Source organism: Microcaecilia unicolor, chromosome 7 (assembly GCF_901765095.1).
Source record: "Microcaecilia unicolor chromosome 7, aMicUni1.1, whole genome shotgun sequence".
NCBI classification, from domain to species: Eukaryota; Metazoa; Chordata; class Amphibia; order Gymnophiona; family Siphonopidae; genus Microcaecilia; species Microcaecilia unicolor.
Genome location: NC_044037.1, coordinates 26,944,276 through 26,966,027, shown reverse-complemented (window position 1 = coordinate 26,966,027; position 21,752 = coordinate 26,944,276).

The window sequence follows — 21,752 nt, the reverse complement described above, 5'->3', positions numbered from 1 at the left end:
TGGCTAAAAGTTAGCCAGTTAAGTGTGATATTCAGTACTTAACTAACTAAGAAGAACAGTATAAAGGTAGGACTATGTTTTATGGGATTTGGATAGGCTGAAGTGGGCTTTTGACAACAACTCCAGTAGATAGAACAGAAGGACAGAGCCGGGCAGACTTCTACGGCCTATGTCCCAGAAATGCCAAAAAAAAAAAGACTTATGATAAAGTATATAATATCACATTCATTGTTGATTTAACCATGAATTGATCATGAATGTGACTGTTGAGCAGACTAGATGGACTGTTCAGGTCTTTATCTGCCGTCACTTACTGTATTACTATTTATGCAGTTATCTTACAAGGTAAGTAATGAATATCAGCATTTAACTGGCTAAGTGTTGACTCCATCCCAAGAAGGCCATTTCAGCTTGGGAACTAACTGGCCATTTTCAGCAGAAGTATCCACACTAGAAAAGTAATTTAAATGGTCAGGAGCAGTTTCTGGCCATTTAAATTGCTTTGAATATCAACCCCACTGAAAACTAGGGCTGCCCTTCCCAACAAATGGGACTAATGTATATTGTCAAGGGGTGGCCTTCTACTTTATGGGTAGGTGAGGGAGGTAGGAAATACAAAGGATCGATCCTCACTGGTTTAGTATTAATCAATGCTATTTACAGGAAATTGAATCCTTGTTTCTACTGGATTATAGACTGTAAAGCCATCGAGTGCCTGTTTATGTTGACAGATTTCGCCATGAAAGGTTTGGTGTAAATCAGGTTGACCTGGAGCTCCATTTTAAAAAATGGTTTTCTTACACAGTAGCTCCTGCACGGCACTCCAGCTTGATTACCTAGGAGTCACTTGGAGCATCACAGAGATCTCAGACAGCACCTCTATTTTCTTCCACCTTCTTATATCTGAAGAGAGGAAGAACTAAAACCTAAAGCACAGATATACACAAGCAGATACATCTTTACTGCTTCACATCAACTCTAAGAGAAAGAGATGAACAGTATTTTCTAAATAAATATAGTTGTACTAGTAAAAGAGGCCCGTTTCTGAGCAAATGAAACGGGCGCTAGCAAGGTTTTCGTCGCCAACACCCCCCTCCCTCCCTGGCCAACCCCTTCGTTGTTCTGCCATTGCTCCGCCCCAACATCATGACGTTTGACGCGATTTCCCACCCCCCACCCCCGCCTCCCTGCCTCCCTCCCTACCAACCCCTTTGTTGTTCTGCCATAGCTCCGCCCTCGAGGGCCGGGCCCGGAGCGATTTTGGTGGCTTCACCACCACGAACCTTCGAACCTTTTTGAAGGAAGTCAGGGCTTGGCTTCACTGACGTCAGTGTCCTCAGAACGTTGAGGGTGAGTTTTATTATAGTAGATAATTTTCAGTGTAATCACGACATGTAATTTTCCCTTCAATTGTTCTAATTTTATTTGGCTTTATTTTAACTCTAGCTCTTTTGCCATCTTCTAAATTGTTACTTTTTTCTCCTGTCTACTTATTTTTTCCTCCTTCGCAGGCCGTGCTTGCCGAAGGTGGCCTGTCAAGAACTGCCTCCCACAATCCGTGATCTTCTACTTCTAATGCACTTTTGTGATTCACTTTTTCTCTCTGCTTCTCCATAGAAACAAGTGGCTGTTATATGAATAGAGTGGTAAACATTTCCAAAAGGGGAGGGAAAACCTGATCAAAAATGGAGAGTGCTCAGCATGGTTCTTCTTTTATATCCATACCATATTTAGCGTAGTATTAAAAAAAAAAAAACAGCCCTTGCCATAGCAACCTTTATGTTTCCGAGATATAGGAACAAGATGAAATACTGCCAAATATCATATCACATTTCTGGTTTTATATTTATTTGACTTTGGGAATCTATTGCTGATAGTCTGGTGCCTTGATTACATTTGATGCTGGAAAGACACCTCCCACTCGCATTGCAGAAACCAGTCAAACTGAGACCCAGTGGTTTCCTATGGTTCATTCAGTGTAAGCTCTTCAAAACGTACAGCTCCATATACGTTGAGCCATCTGTAATGCGATTATCAATATGTGCCAGTGGAGCCATTCTCCAGGCTGAAAATTAAGTCACACATCAAGGTAACTGGCACTTGGTATGCAAACGGAGAAGGTAGCTATTGTCACGGCACTTTATAAATGCAGCACCATCTGTCTTGCAGATTTGGTGTTTTTAAATGATAAATGACAACAGTTGTGTTGGCTACCTTAAAAGGCCACTTCGCTTATCACTCTGTTTTTAATTCACAGTTCATGCTTTTTTATTTTCTGTATTTTCAATTCTTCCATAATCCTTTTTTCTTCTTTGGAAACTTCCAGAGATCTGCCTAGATGCAGAAAAGACTTACCAGACCATTGTGTCTTTTGAAAATATTGGGCCCTGTTTACTAGGGTGCGATAGCATTTTTATCACGTTCTAAAATTAGTACGTGCAAAACGCTAGAGTTGCCTTTATGATCCTATGGGTGACTTTAGCATTTAGCGCTCACTAATCATTAGCACGTGCTAAAAATGTTATCGTGCCCTTAGCGCAGCTTTGTAAACAGGGCCCATAATGTATATATATATATATATATATATATATATATATATATATATATATATATATATATATATATATATATTTAATAATATATATTGAGAACTATCATCCAAACAGGATTTCAATGCACTTTCATAGTAACAGGCAAAAAAATAGAATCTGATGGAAGATAAAACCTAAAACAGGAAGGGCTAAGCTCTCACCAGCAGTAGACATAAAAAAAAGAAAAAAAAAAGATGATCAGGAGAAACTAAGTAAATGAAGGGAAAAAAAGCAAATACCAGTATAGCAGCCATGATGCTTTGTATAGTGCTCATTACCTAAATGCCTGGTTTACTTTACTTTCTCATATTATGGGGTTATGGGGTCTTTATGTGACACCCCCTTTGTCAGCATCCCTGGGTTTAGGGCCCAGCTTGGCAGGAGTTCCCCTCTGGGCAAGCTTCATCGATCCCTTAAGAATGTGTGGTTCCTGGTGCCTCCAACTGGGGCAGAAAGGTGTTAACAGGTAAGATTTTCCCCCCTTCTCCATAGAAAAATCCAAACAAATACCACTGTGACTTTAGCTCTCTTAAGATTTCAGTCCTTTGTCATCTGTGATTTACACTGACAGTTTTTTGGGTTTGTTTGGTTTTTTTTTTTGCAGTTCAGAGGAATAAGTGCCAATAAGGGCCGAATATTTGGTACAGCCCTAATTTATTAACTCCTTCAGAACCCCAGTCCACTTTTGGCCAAGCCTGCAACTGTAGCCTTTCTACCACCAAAAAATCCCTCTAGCAGCTCCTTCAGGATCTGAGCCCTCTTTTGGCCAAGACCTGTAACTGTACTTTTTTTTTTAATAGCACCAAGTAAAGCCCCTCCTTTCTCAGGCAAAGTAAGAGAAACAGAAAGGTTCCCTCATTTTCACTCCAATTAAATACCAGTCTTGTATAAACGAAGACCCTTAATTACAGCTTTTCAGCTAAACCCTGCTCCTATTTCCCTCCTTTTCTTTTTTCTAACCAAAATCTACTCTGGTAATAATCTAATCCAATCCCACTCCTTTTTTACCAGCCCATCACCCCTCCCCCTCAAACAAAAAACCCACAACAACACACACTTAGGGTTACCTCAGCTGCCCTCTGTATCTGTCAGAGTGAGGCATTTGTCTTATCACCAAAAATGTTCCCATTTCCCCTGCATAATATGTGCCTTTCTTTAAACCTACTCTGGCCTTTCACTTTTGCAATTACAATTATTTTACATGTACAAATAATCACAGTTTAGAGATCTTTTTTTTTCATAGTAAGTTCAATAATTTGCATATGATTGTGGCTGTGACCCTTCCCCCAGCACCACACTGAGGTAGAAGAATGCAATGTAACATTTTCCTGCCTGCCAGTGAACCATGCTCAACCATCATCCTGTCCTCAGCAACACAAATCCTGTCTCACTCCAACTTTTCTTCAGAGAGGGGTTTTATTTACAGTGTAACACTGTAATTCACATGCATACAGCCTCTGCTGGATGAGGATGTCTGTCTACCAATTTTGGTGCCTAATCTGTAGAAGTCAGGAAAAAAAAATGTGTCTCATGAATGTTGTGCACTTTGGCAGAAGCTAGCAGCAGAAAGCCTCCAGTGTGACTCATTCAGCAAAGTCAATTTTCAGGAGGCGAAACATCTCTCAGTCAGGATCTTCCTGTAGTTGGCCAATGAGCTCTTTTTTTTTTTTAATTGTTCTTCTGTACTGGCAGATGGGAGTGGGATCTGTGTTAGCAAACAGCCAGGGCAAGAGGGGATATCCATAATGAAATGCAAAAATCGCTTCTCATATTCATCTGCTATTTCTGCCATAATGCTAAGAGCAATTCTTTAACTGGGTGCCCGCATTTATGTACCCTTTGTGCACGTAAAATTACTTGCTTGTAAAGGAAGTAGCAAAATGCCTAGGCAGTGTTCTATAATGGCGTGCATAATTGGCAGCATAAATGCAAGGGGTTATACACATGGGCTGGGCTCCCATGTAACGCACATAACTGACAGAATCAACAGTAAATTATGCTTGTCCCTGCCACATTTATGCAACTGCAGTTATGCCAGCTCTATGGCCGGTACAACTGTGGACGGGTAAATGTAAGCCGTACCAATACGAGGTTACGCTAGTATTCTAAAATGGAATCTGAGCGCCAGATTCCATTACAGAATAGGCTGTCATTGTACGTCTTGAGAGCAGATACATGAAGGCACTCAGTTTTAGAATTATTCCCACCCCACCCCCACCCCCACTCCCCTGATTCTGTTGTATACCTGTTGTAATGGAAGATGTAAAGGATTGCTTTTCAACCCTGCTTTGTCCGATAATACACTTTGAAATCTTCTGTCTTTGTCCTAAAGTAGACTTTCCTTGTAAATACAAAAATACATTGGAATGCAGAAGACACAGCTCTAATTAATTTGGTATGTGAAGAGGAGGGTGGCGTTTGTTTTCAAAGTTCAGGCTGGCCACCTGGACTTGGAAACATGTGACCATATTCCCACAGTATGGCTTGTTTACCTATTCTCAAGCATTCTGTAATTTTCCTTAGCTCTGAACATGAGTTCTAAGCTTAATAAAAAGGGGGGGCTTGTTGCAGCAGAGTTTTGAGGCTCATCTATGGGTAGACGTATCGCGCAGAGGACTTGTTCCTGGTCATAAGGAGACTTTGGGCTTTTGCTGCAACGGGCCTCCCAGCTGATGAGATAAGGGCCTGAAATTCCTGCCCAGTGATGTTGTATGTATAATATGTATATATCTGTCTTATAGCTTTCTTTTAGTTAGATGATTTAATCATTGTATATATATCTTAATCATTGTAGATTTTAGCACCTCTAATAAAGGTCTCATTTACCTAATATGAATCCAAAAGAATCCACAGTAATTATTGAGTAGTCTGTGTTAGTGAGACAGGCTGTAAATCCATAGCAGTACACCTGTTTATGAGCAAATACACATGCACTCCTGCAGATATTTTAGAAAAGGCTTTTCATCAACAGATGCTATTCTGAAACACCACCAAAATCGAGTATGTCCCAACCTGGACATCTCAATTCTGATCTGTATGTTCTAAATAAAGTAGGGCTCCACATATAATTTTGACCCTTCCATCACATTATAACTATAATATTGGTGACAGATATAAAAGTCAAGTTTCCTGCATCCTCTCATGATACTCACAGAATAAGGCACATTAGCTATATATTCGTGGTCAAAATCTTGGGATGTAGTTGTGCTGAATATTTTGGCAAAATAATATAAAATTTATGATGAAAGAGTTTGGGATATGATGTTTTTGCATCATGGAATTCTTATTTTGATGATTTTCAGTGTCATGGTGGGGACATAGTTGTATCAATAATGTATCGATACAAAGTTATTTATAAAGGAGGGAATTCAACAAAAGGCACAGAAATTTGAGGGCCCAAAAAATTCAGCATTAAGCACTATTCTATAAAGGGCGCACACCTTATAGTGGAGTGGAGGAGTGGCCTAGTGGTTAGAGCACCGGTCTTGCAATCCAGAGGTGGCCAGTTCAAATCCCACTGCTGCTCCTTGTGCTCTTGGGCAAGTCACTTAACACTCCATTGCCTCAAGTACAAACTTAGATTGTGAGCCTTCCTGGGACAGAGATATATCCAGTGTACCTGAATGTAACTCACCTTGAGCTACTACTGAAAAAAAGTGTGAGCAAATCTAAATATAGATTAGCATTTAGTGCAGATCCCACGCCAAATTTATGCCTGTTAAAACCTGATGTAAATGCCAGTGCCCAAGTTAGACATGGTAAAGCAGTATTCTGTAATTCCGCCTTCAACTTTTCAGAACACCCTTGGCCACTCCCACATTTCAGATACACGCTATGTTAGGCGCCGAGCCTTACAGAATAGCATGCAGCCAGTTACATGTGCAAATCCTAACTGATGCCAATTAAGTGCAATAATTGGTTGTTAGCACCCACTTATTGCTAGTTAAGGGCTTGTTAATCAATTAAGTTGCATGCAGAACTTTGGGTGCCATATATAAAATCCAGGGGAAAGCGTACAAGGACAGACTTAAAGATCTCAATATGTATACTTTGGAAGAAAAGTGGAAGAGGGAAGATATGACAGACATGTTTAAATACCTCCATGGCATAAGTGCACAGAAGGCGAGTCTCTTTGAATTGAAAAGAAGCTCTGAAATGAGGGGGTATAAGATGAAGGTGAAAGGGGACAGAATCAGAAGTAACCTGAGGAAATACTTCTTCAAGGAATGACCTCCTGATGAAGGTGGTGGAAATGAAAACTGTATCTGAATTCAAGAAAGCTTGGGACAGGTACCTAGGATTTCTAAGGGAGAGGAAGAGATAGTAGAGGCATGGTTGAGCAGACTGGATAGACCATATGGTTTTTATCTGCCTTCATTTTTCTCTGTTTCTATATATTCAGAGATGGTAATTGCAGAAGTGCTCCACCAACTATACAAGGACCTTCTTTCAGTCAGATTACTAAACTGTAGATCTATACGCTCAAAAACAGGCCTAATTCACGACCTCATTCTGTTCTCTGGTTTTAAAATCTTCTGCCTCACTGAAACATGGATTAAAACAGAAGAAAGCCATCTCTATAATTGTCTTCCTGATGGTTATGAGGTTATATCCCTCGCTAGACACTCAATGGTTGATGGAAGTCTTGCCGTCATCTACTCATCAGATCTCCAATTAGCTGAAAGGTTTTAAAATCTTCTGCCTCACTGAAACATCGATAAAACAGGAGAAGAAGGCCATCTCTATAACTATCTTCCCGATGGTTATGAGGTTATACCCCTCACCAGACGCTAAAAGGTTGGTGGCGGCCTTGCCATCATCTACTCAACAGAACTCCAATTAACTGAAAGATCCCCCTCTTTCTCCTACCCAGAGAAGCAGTCCATATTTCTGCTCCTAAACATTTGTTTCTCCTGCTGTGCTATTGCCCCCCCATCTTTGTCACAAGCACAATGGGACATCTGTTTTCAGGCACTAACTGAAGCAAGCATTCTTATTCGCGGGAATTTTAAAATGCATATCAATTTTCCTAATCATTGTCATTACCAGAAACTTTTAGCTACCTTTGCTGACCTTAATCTTCACCAGTGGGTTACCTTACCAACTCACAAAGGAGGCTGTATATTAGATTTAGTTATTTCATCTGACTCATCCTTCTCCCCCTCAGATTTTTCATATACTCAAATTCCTTGGTTGGATCATTCTGTTATCCATTTCTCTAATTCATTCTTGCTTTCCCGTTGCATCAAGAAATCCAGCTCCTTTTCCCTTTCCCCCTGGACTTCAAGACCCTCAGTTTGGATACTACGGCTACCAGCTTCCACTTGGCACTCTCTTCTGCCTTCGACCAGGTTGCCCCCCTGAAATTCTCCATCAGCTTCTCACAAGCAGCCTTGGTACCACAGCAGTCTATGACTACTGAAAAGACAACTTTGCAAGACAGAGCGAAAATGGCAAAAAGAACAAGAACTTACTGAATTTCCAACTGAGATTGAGATACTAATTTGCACCTGAAAACTGCTAAATCTCTCTACCTTAAGGATTGCATCCAGAAAGCTCCCAATCTCTCCAAGGAGCTTTTTTTCTATCACGTAACTCCTCCTGCTAAGGACAATCCTAACTCTGCAAGTATTACCCTGGCCCCTTCAGCTGAAGCACTTTCACAATATTTTTCCTCCAAAGATCAAGATCTTATCAGGTCACTTCCCGTTTCGTCCTCTACAGTGATTTCACCTCTTCCATCTTCTGCAAATACAATCCCATGTGTTACAGTCCAGGTTCCTGTTTCAAACTTAAGTTTATCTGTGTGGTCTGCCTTCCAGTTACAGACTCCACATTTATTCTCAAAAATGATGGGGGCTACACGTCCCACCTTTTCCTCTCTCGATTGGTTTCTTTTTCTTTGGCGTTCACTTCCTGAACTAGAACTCCTGCCCAAGATTCCTTCAATAATTAATTTGAGTCTTTCTTAATTCTTCTAGACAAGTACCAACTGTCTGGAAAATAGCAAGTGTGTGCCCTATTGTTAGAAAACCATCATTAGACCCTCAAGTGCTTGCTCACTACCGTCCTGTCTTGAATCCCTGTTTCATCTCTAAGGTGCTAGAAAAGATAGTCTTTACCCAATTGATCTCTTTGACCAAAAACATTTTTTGCTCTCCACCCCAAGCAATCCAGTTTTAGACCTCACTATAGTGCCAAAACAGTCCTAACACTGTTTTAAATTAAATTTACTCTTATTTAGATAAACAGATGGTGAATCAAAACCTCTTATTTTTGCACCTATCAACTTTGGGTATTACAAACTCGGTGTTATCATGGTTTTCCTCCTTCCTTTCAAATCGCTCTTATAAGGTAACAACTGTGTCATCCACTGTTTCTCCACATCCCCTGACCTGTGGGGTATCTCAAGGGTCAGTGCTCTCGCTGCTTCTCTTCAACTTATTTCTGAGCCCTCTTGCTTCTCTTATCCAATCCATTAGAATTTCTTTTCACTTTTATGCTGATGAGATCCTGCTTCTCCTTCCTACAAATCCATATAACCCAACCATTGGTCCACTCCAAGATTGTCTTCTTGTGTCAAGCTAGCTCAATGAAGACAAATTAGGAGTGGAGGAGTGGCCTAATGGTTAGTGTAGTGGGTTGGGGAACTGGGTTCGATTATTGTTGCTGCCTGATGGTCAGCAGTGGGTTGCGATCCTGGGAAACCAGGTTCAATTCTCTCTGCTGCTCTGTGTGACCCTGGGCAAGTCACCTAACCCTCTGTTGCCCTAGATACAACAGTAGTACAATATACTATTTAGACTGTGAGCACACTAGGGACAGACCCAATACCTGTAAACTGCTTAGGTCTAAGTGGTGTATATAAATACTTGAATTAATTAAATAAAAAGACCGTGGCTTGCTGGTTCACTGGTTTAGCTATTCCCCTTAATCTTTTTGGTACTCATACAACTGGTTGATTCTTTCCATTATCTGGGAGTTATTTTAGACTCCCATCTTATTATCTTTTCTCTACAGATATCTAGTTTATGTAAGACCCATTTCCTTGCTGTCCATCAATTACACTCTGTTTGAAAATATTTTGACCAAGACACGTTTCACTTCCTTGTTCTATCATTACTGACTACCAAGCTTGACTACTGTAACATAATATATCCCGGATGTTCTCAAACTTGAAAAAACTCCAGACAATTCATAATCTTGCTATTAAAATTATCTGTCATGCCCAGAAATATGACCATGTTTCTCCAATACTCCAGAAGTTTCACTGGCTCCCTGCTGAGCAGTGCATTATTTTTAAGGCACACAGACTTGGCCACCCTGATTACCTTGCTTCTCTCACTATTCCTTATTCTCCTACCAGATTACTTCATTCCATAAATGAGCATCGATTGGTCCTTCTCAATCCTGAGGCTGCTCATCTCGAATCCTCTCGCCATTGTGCTTTCGTTTTTATGGCCCCTTTAATGTGGAACTCCCTCCCCCTCTCTATGCTATCTGAACTATCCTTTAAAAACTTCAAAAAAAGCTCTGAAGTCCTAGCTCTTTAAAGAAGCATTTCACCCACACAGCTAAGAGGGTAGAGGGTTGCGTCAAGTTTCACCATGTTCCCTCCTTTTTCCATCTTCTCCCCAAAAAATAAAAATTCCCTTCCCCTCGTTGTCCTTCTAGTACGTGCTTATTTGTTGTCTCTCTTTAGTGTTAATCTAGATTGACCTGCTGTGAATGATCTCTTTCCTGCCAGAAATATTCTAGTTCTTTTCTATCTTGATTTTTATGTATTGTAGTTCTTTTGCATCTTGATTTTTATGGGTTTATTTTTAAGATTGTAAACCACTCAATTCAGCAAGTCAGCTTGGGCGGTATAGCAAGTTTTAATATTTTATTTTTATTTATTTATTACATTTGTACCCCGTGCTTTCCCACGCATGGCAGGCTCAATGCGGCTTAGATAGTAACAATATAAAGAAATACAAAGTCGTGAGAAGAATATACAGTTTGTGGTAAATGCAGAACTAATGGGGTTAATGGATAAGTGAACATAGGAGGAATTGGGTTTGGAAGGAAATAAGCGTAGGGAAGTAGGCGTAAAAAGATGAAAAGGAATGGATATGGGATGGTAATAGGATAATGGGAAACATGGTCAATGTATAACTCTTGTCGATAAGAATCATAATAAACTATAAGTATAAATGTGTATGGATAATTTATCTGTTCAAAGTTGTACCTGCTATTTAGCTACTACCATTTGACTGTGTAAGTTAGAGGGGCTACTTTGCATATAGCTTTATAATGACCCCCCAGCCCACTCCCTTCTGGCTACATGATTTTTGGTTATATGCGGTGCTTTATAAGGCAAAAAGTTCTGCCCTCCCCACCCATAACAATTTAAACAGAAGCAGTTATGCATTTGGCACCTGCTGACAAACCTGTAAATGTTTCTGATTATCAGCCTGGAGATTTTTGTTTATAATTATTTTGACAAGAATCGGGTGACTATATCCTGTTACAACAGTTGCTAAAATTTATTATATAACTTTATTGCAATCCACTCTGCACAGTTTTCACAGCTGAAAGAAGCAGAATATAACTTTGGAAATTAAATTAAATTATGTTATTACATGCAGCTTGCAGATTCTGTGCGGTTCATTTTCTTGTATCTATTCATTGAGAGATGCATCTCCACGATATTAAAACTGACCTATATTTTACATTCATTCAACGCTAGTAAAAGACAATGTAGAAAGGGAACCCCAACACCAGTAACAGTGGAACGAAGACACAAGGCACCAAGAAAAGTGTAAAGCAGGCAGAAGAGGAAGGCTGGCATCTCTATGGGAAACCACTGATCACAGAAGGTGTGAACTGATGACATGGTTGGTAAGAATGGCTGATCACTTGGATCTTATAAAATGTTAGGAACAGGCACTGAGGTTAGACAATGGAGGAGTGTGCAAAAGAAGCTTTATGCCAGGAAACTCCTAGAGATGTCAGCCTGAAGCAGGGGCGCAGCCAGACAGCCAATTTTGGGTGGGCCTGAGTCCAAGGTGGGTGGGCATGGAATTCATGCCCTCCCCCCGTCCCTAGCCCCCCTCTGCTCTTCATCCCTCCCTCCACCTGCAAGCCCACAATATTAAATACCTGAGCAGGAGGGGATCTACAAACCCCGCCAGGCGCCAGCTGAAGATTTCATCCTGCTCAGACAGTCAGTGCTCTTCCAAACGAGCCAGCAGCACTTTCCTTGAGCTGATGCCACGGCCAGCAGGCTGTGCATGTATGAAAACTAAGCATGTGAAGAGGGGCTGGTGTTGGTTTCAGCTCGAGGCAAGTGCTGCCAGCTGCCGTTTGAAAGAGCACTGGCTGCCTGAGAAGGAGGAAATCTTCAGCTGACGGGGTTTGAGGACCTCTGGAAGCCATAGCAAGAGTGCACAATTTTGGGTGGTTTCAGAGTCCAAATAGGGTGGGCCCTGGCCCACCCATGGCTATGCCACTGGCCTGAAGCAGCATAAAAAGTAAAGCCTGCTCTCCCAGTATAAGCCAAAGCATAGCTACAATCATTGTTTTTAACAGTGATACTGTATGCCATGGCCCTCTAGCACCCAGGCCCAAATACTAGCAAGATTCATGCTTATCAATCCCAGGGCAAGCACAGCCTTTGGCAACAAGTTCCAGAACTTAAACTATTCATTGAGTCAAAAAATATTTCCGCCTAATCATTTTTAAAGTAGTACCATGTAACTTTCTTGAGAGTCCTCTAGTCTTTGTACTTTTTTTTAAGAGTTTAAAAAAAAAATCGATTTACATTTACCCATTCTACACCACTCCATATTTTGTAGACATCTATCATATCTCCCCTCAGCCGACACTTTTCCAAGCTGAACAGTCCTAACCTCTTAATCATCTCCTCATACGAGAGGAGTTCCATTTCCTTAATCATTTTGGTTGCCCTTCTTTCAACCTTTTCTAATTCTGCTGTATCTTTTTTAAGATATGGCGACCAGAATTGCACACAATGCTTAAGGTGTGGTTACACTATGGAGCGATGTACAGGCATTATAATATTATTCGTCTTTTTTTCCATCCCTTTCCTAATAATTCCTATCACTCTCTTTGATTTTTATGGTCACTGCCAAGCAGTGAGCAGAAGATTTCAATGTATTGTCCACGATGACACCTAGATCTTTTTCTTGGGTGCTGACTCCTAGGGTGGAACCTAGCATGAGATAATTATAATTTGGATTATTCTTCTCAATGTGTATCACTATGTACTTGTCCACATTAAGGGATTGTTTTACTGAGCTACGGGAAAAAGTGCCCTGCGGTAGCAGCAGGGGCCATTTTTCCTACGCGCCAGGGCCAATTTTACCGCATCGGGTAAAAAGCCCCCCCCCCCCCTAAAAATGGCCATGCCGTAAGGTAACTCTTACCGCTACCCACTGAGGTGGCGGCTAGGGCTCCCGTGGTAATCCAGCAGTATCTAGGCAGCGCATGGTGATGCACGATTACCTCTGAGTTACCACCACGCTAGACAAAAAAAAGAAATTTCCAGGGAACTCCAGAAATGGCACACGCTCAACCTGGAACTACCGCCAGCAGCCAGAAGGCATATCATAATGACCCATCCTAAATACTAGACAAATATACTTACATGAACTTGACTAAACCCAACTCTTTACTCTAGTCTGATAATCTCACTGCTACTAATGAAAGCTACGCAATACACAGTACCACTTTATTTCTCATGCCGGAATGAATTTTCTATAGTTGACTATCTAACTTACTTTAAATTTCACTCTATCATTCAGGAACTTCAATGAAATACCACTTTGCAGTGGCGTACCAAGGGGGGTGGGGGGCGGTCCGCCCCGGGTGCATGCCGCCTGGGGGGGGGGTGCCGCGGCGCGCGCCTGTCGGCTCCGAGTTCGCTAACTTCGCTCGTTCGCTGCAGCTCCCTCTGCCCCGGAACAGGTTACTTCCTGTTCTGGGGCAGAGGGAGCTGCAGTGAACCAGCGAAATTAGGGAACTCAGAGCCAACAGGCACGCGCCGCGGCACCCCCCCCCCCCCCAAGCGGCGTGCACCCGGGGGGGTGTCATTTCGCCGGGGAGGGGCACGCTGCACCCGGGGGGGGGCGCATCGGCGATCCACCCCGGGTGCCATCCAGGCTAGGAATGCCACTGCCACTTTGTACTCTACTTTACCAGTTATGTGTCTTAAAGCTACCACTTGTAATTCTCTATCCGGAAATGGCGATCACCATTACGGCATAATGTAAGCCACATTGAGCCTGCAAATTGGTGGGAAAATGTGGGATACAAATGCAACAAATAAATAAAATGTTGCCCCAGCGGTAGTTCAGTTTTAGTGTGCGGTAAGCCTGCGTTGTGCTTACCGCCACTTTGTAAAAGGACCCCCTCAATCTCATCAGTCGGCCATTTGGATGCCCAGTCTTCCAACTTTCTCAAGTTCTCCTTGCAAGTTTTCACAATCCATATGCATTTTAATAACTTTGAATAGTTTTCTGTCATCTGCAGACTTAACCATCTCACTCCACTCGTTGTTCCCATTTCCAGATCATTATTAAATACCCCCCATAAATATATGTCACTTTTCTTAAAGATATGTTGTGGTAAAAAGAAAAAAAAAAGGTGTCTATCAGGTTACCTCTCTGTGGCACAAACTCAGCACAAATCTCCTTTATTATGAATAAGCAGGCCACTGGTACACTAGTTACATACTTTATTGCAGTTTAAGGCCCAGATGCACTAAACGTTTTTCATCGTTAAATGAGCCCTTAAGGAAGAATTTCCTATCCTTTCCATGCACTAAAGCCTATTTTTCGACGGCAGTAGCAGCTAACGAAACTGGAATGCAAATGAGAAACTACCATTGAAATGTAGACAATTCGGAATGCACTAACCATACCGACGATAGCAACGATTCACTTACCACCAGAAATTTAACGTCAGCTCAGACCTGTCGTTAAAGCCTGAGCTGTCATCTCCCCACTGCACGATGAAAAACCAAATTGCTGGCATGTTTTAAAAGAAAAGTGGCTCCCTGCTTCCCTGTGCCTAAAATAAAAAAGGAAACTAAATTAAAAAAGGATCGGGAGGGGGCAAAGGCGCTCATCAGCAGCGTCCTGTATGGACGGCCTGGCCTTGCCTTGCTTGCCCCCCCCCCCCCCCCGGTCCCCGCTGCTCCCCGCTGCTCCGTTTGTGAAATAAAAGCTTTTAAAAATGAAACCTTTGCAGTTGCTGGGCTCCTCCTCCCTTCCTGTGTCTCTCTTCTTTAGTCGGCAATGCTCCGCCTCCTGCCCTCCTCCACCTCTGTGCCCCACCCACCCCCCGATTTCGTCTCCGCCGCTCCCCCCCCCACCGGACCCCCCCCCCCCCCCCTCCACCATAATGGCCGGTGCAGCGCCTCTCACCTATGTTTGAAGGCGCTGCACAGGATGGATCAGCTATTCTTTAGCTCTTCTGTCTCCTCCGATGTCTCCTTTTTCTTCCTGTGTCCGCCCTCCTCTGACGTCAGTTATCTACGTAGATAGCTGACGTCAGAGGAGGGCGGACACAGGAAGAAAAAGGAGACATCGGAGGAGACAGAAGAGCTAAAGAATAGCTGATCCATCCTGTGCAGCGCCTTCAAACATAGGTGAGAGGCGCTGCACCGGCCATTATGGTGGAGGGGGGGTCCGGTGGGGGGGGGGAGCGGCGGAGACAAAATCGGGGGGTGGGTGGGGCACAGAGGTGGAGGAGGGCAGGAGGCGGAGCATTGCCGACTAAAGAAGAGAGACACAGGAAGGGAGGATGAGCCCAGCAACTGCAAAGGTTTCATTTTTAAAAGCTTTTATTTCACAAACGGAGCAGCGGGGACTTCGGGGGGGGGGGGGGGGCAAGGCAAGGCCGTCCATACAGGACGCTGCTGATGAGCGCCTTTGCCCCCTCCCGATCCTTTAATGTTTGTGGAGACATGCAGGGGAAAGTGGGGAGCCATGTGTTTGTGTTTTCTTTTTTTTTCTTACGTTTCTGGCATGCGCAGAGCAGACAGCATAACGCTTGGCTGCTTTGCGCATGCTTTACGAGCCGATTACCGACGGGGATTAGTGCATCGTTCTTTCCAATACCGCACCAAACTTTTGGGGGCTGTGTTTTTGGAGCATGCTTCGTTATTTGAGATTCGGTAAAGGTTTTTACGTTTCTGATTTTTTTACGTTTGCTTGATGCATCTACCCCTAAGTCAGAATTCTTTTCCATAGATTTCTTACAAACAACTTTCCATACTTAACACACAGCCACTCACATAGTACAGTTTAATCCAATAACATTTACTAGACCTTTTCTGCACTCTGGGCTTCAAACATCAAACTTAACTGCTTGCAGCTTTAAACAGCAACTCCCTACCTGTGGCATTAAACAGTTTGCTTCCAGTTAAGTTCTACAATAAAGTTACTGGTACCTTTCCCAGACAATAACATTTCCATTACAAGATTCTTCCCTTTCACCCTACTTATCTGCCTTTTATTTTGCACAGCCCTCTGATTAGGATATTCCTTCACATTCAAACCTTGGTCACCAACGCCCAGCTCTCTCAAGGCTCTCTAGCAACGTGGTAAACTAAGGTATATTTCTAACAACACTACAGTGATTTATCCCAGCTTATCTGTCTATCAAAGTGCCAGAAAAATCCTTCTCTATGGATTCTAGACAGAACGTTTCACACAGTATATATATTATTACTCTGTCTCTGCTCAAACTGGCAGCTCCTTAATTCCCTAAAGTAAACTCAGAACAGCATTCAGGTTGCTACTTTATTCCAGGTTCTGACCACTAAATCTAAAGCAATCCTCACCTAAAGGTTTTCCTTCTATAACCATCCTTCTGGCGTGGCTATTAGACCTCCTCAGCCTCAGCTCCCCATGTCTGTTTAATTAGCTGCAGGTACCTGATTGCCATCACGTGTAGGCTGTGATTGAGCAGTGAACTCATTTCCTGTCAACTCAGAACTCTGAGGAATTACAACTCCTAATATTTCAATGGGTTCACTTTCTTTCAGAGCTTTACTACTGTGCGTGCTCTGGAGTTCCCTCTACTGTTCAACCCTTATAAAAACAGTGGTGTGCTACCAGCATACCAAAACGTGTCTACATGACAGCCCTTTCATACATTTTAACATCTGCAACATTAAAAGGAATATCAAATCAAAATCAGTAATTATGTCTGCATCATGTCGGGTGTCAGAGAAGCAGGTCCTCTAAAACCCATCTTGAGAATAATAAGCTAAAGAAGCCAGTTTGTTGAGTTTATACGAGCAGGTGGGGGGAAGAGGGGGTGGTGATTGGGAGGAGAGGATAGGGGAGGGCAGACTTGTACGGTCTGTACCAGAGCCGGTGATGGGAGGAGGGACTGGTGGTTGGGAGGCGGGAAATACTGCTGGGCAGACTTATATGGTCTGTGCCCTGAAAAGGACAGGTACAACTTCAAGGTAAGGTATACACATATGAGTTTGTCTTGGGCAGACTGGATGGACCATGCAGGTCTTTTTCTGCCGTCATCTACTATGTTACTATATGTTACAGGAAAACCACATTCTAGTGATTACAATATTTTGCCATTAACTTACCAGTGCAACAGTGTTAATTGCCCTTCGATTTTGTGGCCTATCTAATTAACTTACCGGCATCTAGTCTACCCCCCCCCCCCCCCCCACAACTAATAATTTGAACATAAATGCCCCCAAAGCACCCCTCCTATAATGAACAAAGAACCCCAACAGAGAGTCAGGGCAGGCGATCACAGTAGGCAGCCGCAGCATGGGTGGAATGAACAAGATAAGGCACCAAACATGAGGCAGAACACATGAAGCAATGGTACATCAAATTTAAAACAATAACACTAGACAAAGAAAATATGTTTTTCTTGTTATTCTTTTGTTGTTGCTGTTGTTTATTCCATTCAGTAGCAACCAGAACGGTATTAGCAACAATCAGTGTTGTGTGGTAACTAAGGGGGTCCTTTTACTAAGGTGTGCCAAAAAATGGGCCTGCGCTGGTGTAGACGCGTGTATTGGATGCGCGCAGGTCCATTTTTCAGCGCATTTACAAAAAAAGGCCTCTTTTTTTGGGTCAAAAATGGATGTGTGGCAAAATAAAAATTGACGCATGTCCATTTTGGGTCTGAGGCCTTCCCACTACCCATTGACCTAGCGGTAAAGTCTCACATGTTAACCGGGCGGTATTGGTCTACATGCTTACAATGTCGATTACTGCCCGGTTAGCGCTGTACACCAGTAAACTTCCAGCATGCTTAGTGGGCACAAGTAAAAAATGAAATTACCACCTGGGCCATGTGGTAGCCGGGCGGCAGTTCAAAATTGACATGCGTAGGACACACGTACGCGCCTACGCGGCACACGGAAGCATGAGAGTGAAAGAGGAGCAGATGCAGGAAGAGAAGGTGCAGGGGGCAACGGTGGCCCGAGTGGAAGGGTGGCTCTGGTGACAGCTGTGGCAGCCCTACGCCCGGGCCCTTTTTAAAATGCCCCTCCACATGTTGTATAGCACTAGCAGTTTCTTTAGATTTGTCATGTGCTTTCGATCTGGTAGACCATTCTTTATTACTTTCGTGTCTTTCTCAAATTGTTTTTTTGTCAAATCGTACATTTTGTGTAAAATGTAAAAATTATTACTTTGGTTAAAGTAAAAGTAAAAATGTATTTATTTATTTGGTTACTTATTTGTTTATTTAGATTTTGCTCACACCTTTTCAGTAGTAGGTCAAGATAAGTTACATTCAGGTACACTGGGTATTTGTTTCCTCTACTTCTTTACAAGTAAAAATTACAAAACCTTTAATTAAGTTCAGTAATTAGTTACATTTACATTTTGTGTAAAGACTGTTACAGATATCTGGTTGGTTCGGGCTCTGTCCTGTGGTATTCCCCAGGGGTTTATTTTATCGCCTGTTTTGTTTAATTTATTTTTAAGTCCCCTAGGAACATTATTCAGGCTCAAAGGTATTCATTTTTATTTTTATGCAGACAATGTTTTGATCTTGACTCCTCCCCCACCCCAGCATTGTTTGATTTTGATTGCAGCTTGGCTTCAGAGCCATTTCCTAGTGCATTTTTTCTAGCAAAAAAGGTGCCAGTACTCAAATGCTAGACTGCCCTTCTGAAGTGGGGTGATCACTGAGGGACCCACCCCACAATAGCCAGGCCCCCTACAACCAGTCACAGAATCTATGACAAGGCAGAATTGGTGTGTAGAGCCTGAGCTCTTTCATTAAAACTTGGGGTCCATGGGTCAATTTTAGCAGACCATGGAAAAGGTGCCGGTACTCAGTACCCCCAAGTACCCCCTCAAAAAAAGCCCTACATTTCCTTAAACTCAATTGTGCTAAGACAATGGTATGTTGGCTAACAGGTGGTCCAGAACATCCTTCTTTGATTCCATATTTATTTGATTCATATATCCAGGGCTTTTTTTTGAGGGGGTACTTGAGGGTACTGAGTACTGGCACCTTTTCCATTGTCTGCTACAATTGACCCATGGACCCCAAGGTTTAATGAAAGAGCTCAGGCTCTACATTCCAATTCTGCCTTGTCATAGATTCTGTGACTGGTTACAGGGGGCCTGGCTATTGTGGGGTGGGCCCCTGCTAATATTTGCAGTCTGTCCTGATTTGAAGGAGCTTTTTAACAGTCTGAACAATCCACTTGCTTCTAATGCAGTCACTGAACACCTTTTTAGCTGTGCTGGTTTAATAATAACTCACAAGCACACTTCAATGAATGACAGTTATTTTCAAAATGTCGTTTTACTTGACTGAATTGTAAACCAATAAACGTACTGGGATAAAAAGATTAACAGTAATTGCATCCATTGTAGTTACAATACCTTTACTATTTACTCTAAAAAGTATTAAATTAGGCAATACATTTTATACTTTCAATTAAGTCAAGTTTTTAATGGGTTCTTCACTGTACATTTACTTGTACTTAAATATTTTAAAATATATTTATTTATACTTTTACTTAAATACCTTTGAACAACACCCGCAATGATACAGCAGGGCAGTAGCACCAAACTAGGAGGTCCTTTTGCAAAGCCACAGTAAAATGTGGCCTGCGATCGTTTGGGCGCATCTTTTAGGCGTGCACTGGGTCATTTTTTTTTACTGTGGCTGGGGAAAAGGCTAGTTTTTTTAATGGGCCGGGAAATGAACCTGCACAATATTAAAACTAGTGCACGCCTGTTCATGGCCTGAGCCTTTGTCACCACCCATTCACCTAGCAGTAAGGGCTCACGCTACCCATACGGTAACCATGCAGCGTGCGCCAATGTGGGCATCCTGCCGGTTACCTCAGGAAACGCCCCCGTGGTAGAAAAATAGAAAGTCATTTTCTACTGCGGGATTCAGCGTACGCCAAATTCTGAATTACCGCTGGGCACACCCCGGCAATAATGCCTATTGGGTGCGTGCTACCCACACGATAGCACTCCCGCACCTTTGTAAAAGGGTCCCTAAGAGAGCAGGCTGAGCAAACAGGCTCGCTGTATTTTTTTTTAAGATAGTCTCTACTTCCCCTTGCACCCTCCCAAGAAGTCAAACTGGAGGATGTCTGGAGATCATTCATGTGTCTGGTTACTCATGCTGCAAATTTGATAATGTAACAGGCATAGGGTTACTATATGAGTGGAGGAGTGGCCTAGTGGTTAGAGTGGTAGACTTTGGTCCTGGGGAACTGAGGAACTGAGTTTGATTCCCACTTCAGGCACAGGCAGCTCCTTGTGACTCTGGGCAAGTCATTTAACCCTCCATTGCCCCATGTAAGCTGCATTGAGCCTGCCAAGAGTGGGAAAGCGTGGGGTACAAATGTAACAAAAATAAAAGAGATACTATTGGAGATTCTGCATGGAATGCTGCTACTATTGGAGATACATGGAATGCTGCTACTATTGGAGATTCTACATGGAATGTTGCTACTATTGGAGATTCTACATGGAATGTTGCTATTCCACTAGCAACATTCCATGTAGAAGACTGCGCAGGCTTCTGTTTCTGTGAGTCTGATGTCCTGCACGTGCAGGACGTCAGACTCACAGAAGCAGAAGCCTGTGCGGCCACATTGGTGATCTGCAAGGGCCGACTTCTACATGGAATGTTGCTAGTGGAATAGCAACATTCCATGTAGAATCTCCAATAGTAGCAACAGTGGAGGAGTGGCCTAGTGGTTAGGGTGGTGGACTTTGGTCCTGGGGAACTGAGGAACTGAGTTCGATTCCCACTTCAGGCACAGGCAGCTCCTTGTGACTCTAGGCAAGTCACTTAACCCTCCATTGCCCCATGTAAGCCGCATTGAGCCTGCCATGAGTGGGAAAGCGCAGGGTACAAATATAACAAAAATAATAATATATATATAATTGAGGAGACAAAAAAAGAGGACAGAAAAAATAAAAATGGTTGCTACCTTTGCTAAGGAAATATTTAATCGTAGTTAATGAACACACATCAAGCAATGACTTACTTACAGTAGAGCAATAGACAATCTACATTCAAAAACTTCCGGATTGGAGTTTGACTGAGTCTGAGCCTAAGCATACTTAGCAGAAGAGCACATATCCCTCAACAAGTTTGCTGGCTTCTGAAATACGTGTGAAAGTCTTTGCATGGAATATGCTTAAGGTTGTGCTGCATGAACAAAATTCCTTTGACAGATTTAACCAGCAGGGGAACAGAGAGGGGATCAGCACTGCATTTCTCTCTCTTCAGCACCCCCATACGCCCAGACTGACTAATAAGCTAGAGACAGTTTCTCTCATGTGGATAGGTGTGTAGGTCATAAGCACATAAAAGAAAACGAGGACATTTCCCTAAAAACTAAAAATCCTGGAAGACGTATCAGAAGATGTCCAAAAAGAGAACATATGCAGGCTCATTTTTGAAAGAGATGGACATCCATCTTTCAACATAAATCGGAACATGGACGTCCATCTCCCAGAGACGTCCAAATCGGTATAATCGAAACCCGATTTTGGACGTCTCTAACTGAAGTCTGTCGCATGGATGTCCAAATTTCAAGGTGGCGTGTCGGAGGCATGGTGAAAGTGGGATTTGGGCATGCCTAACAGTTGGACGTCTTTGAGCCGTAATCAAAAA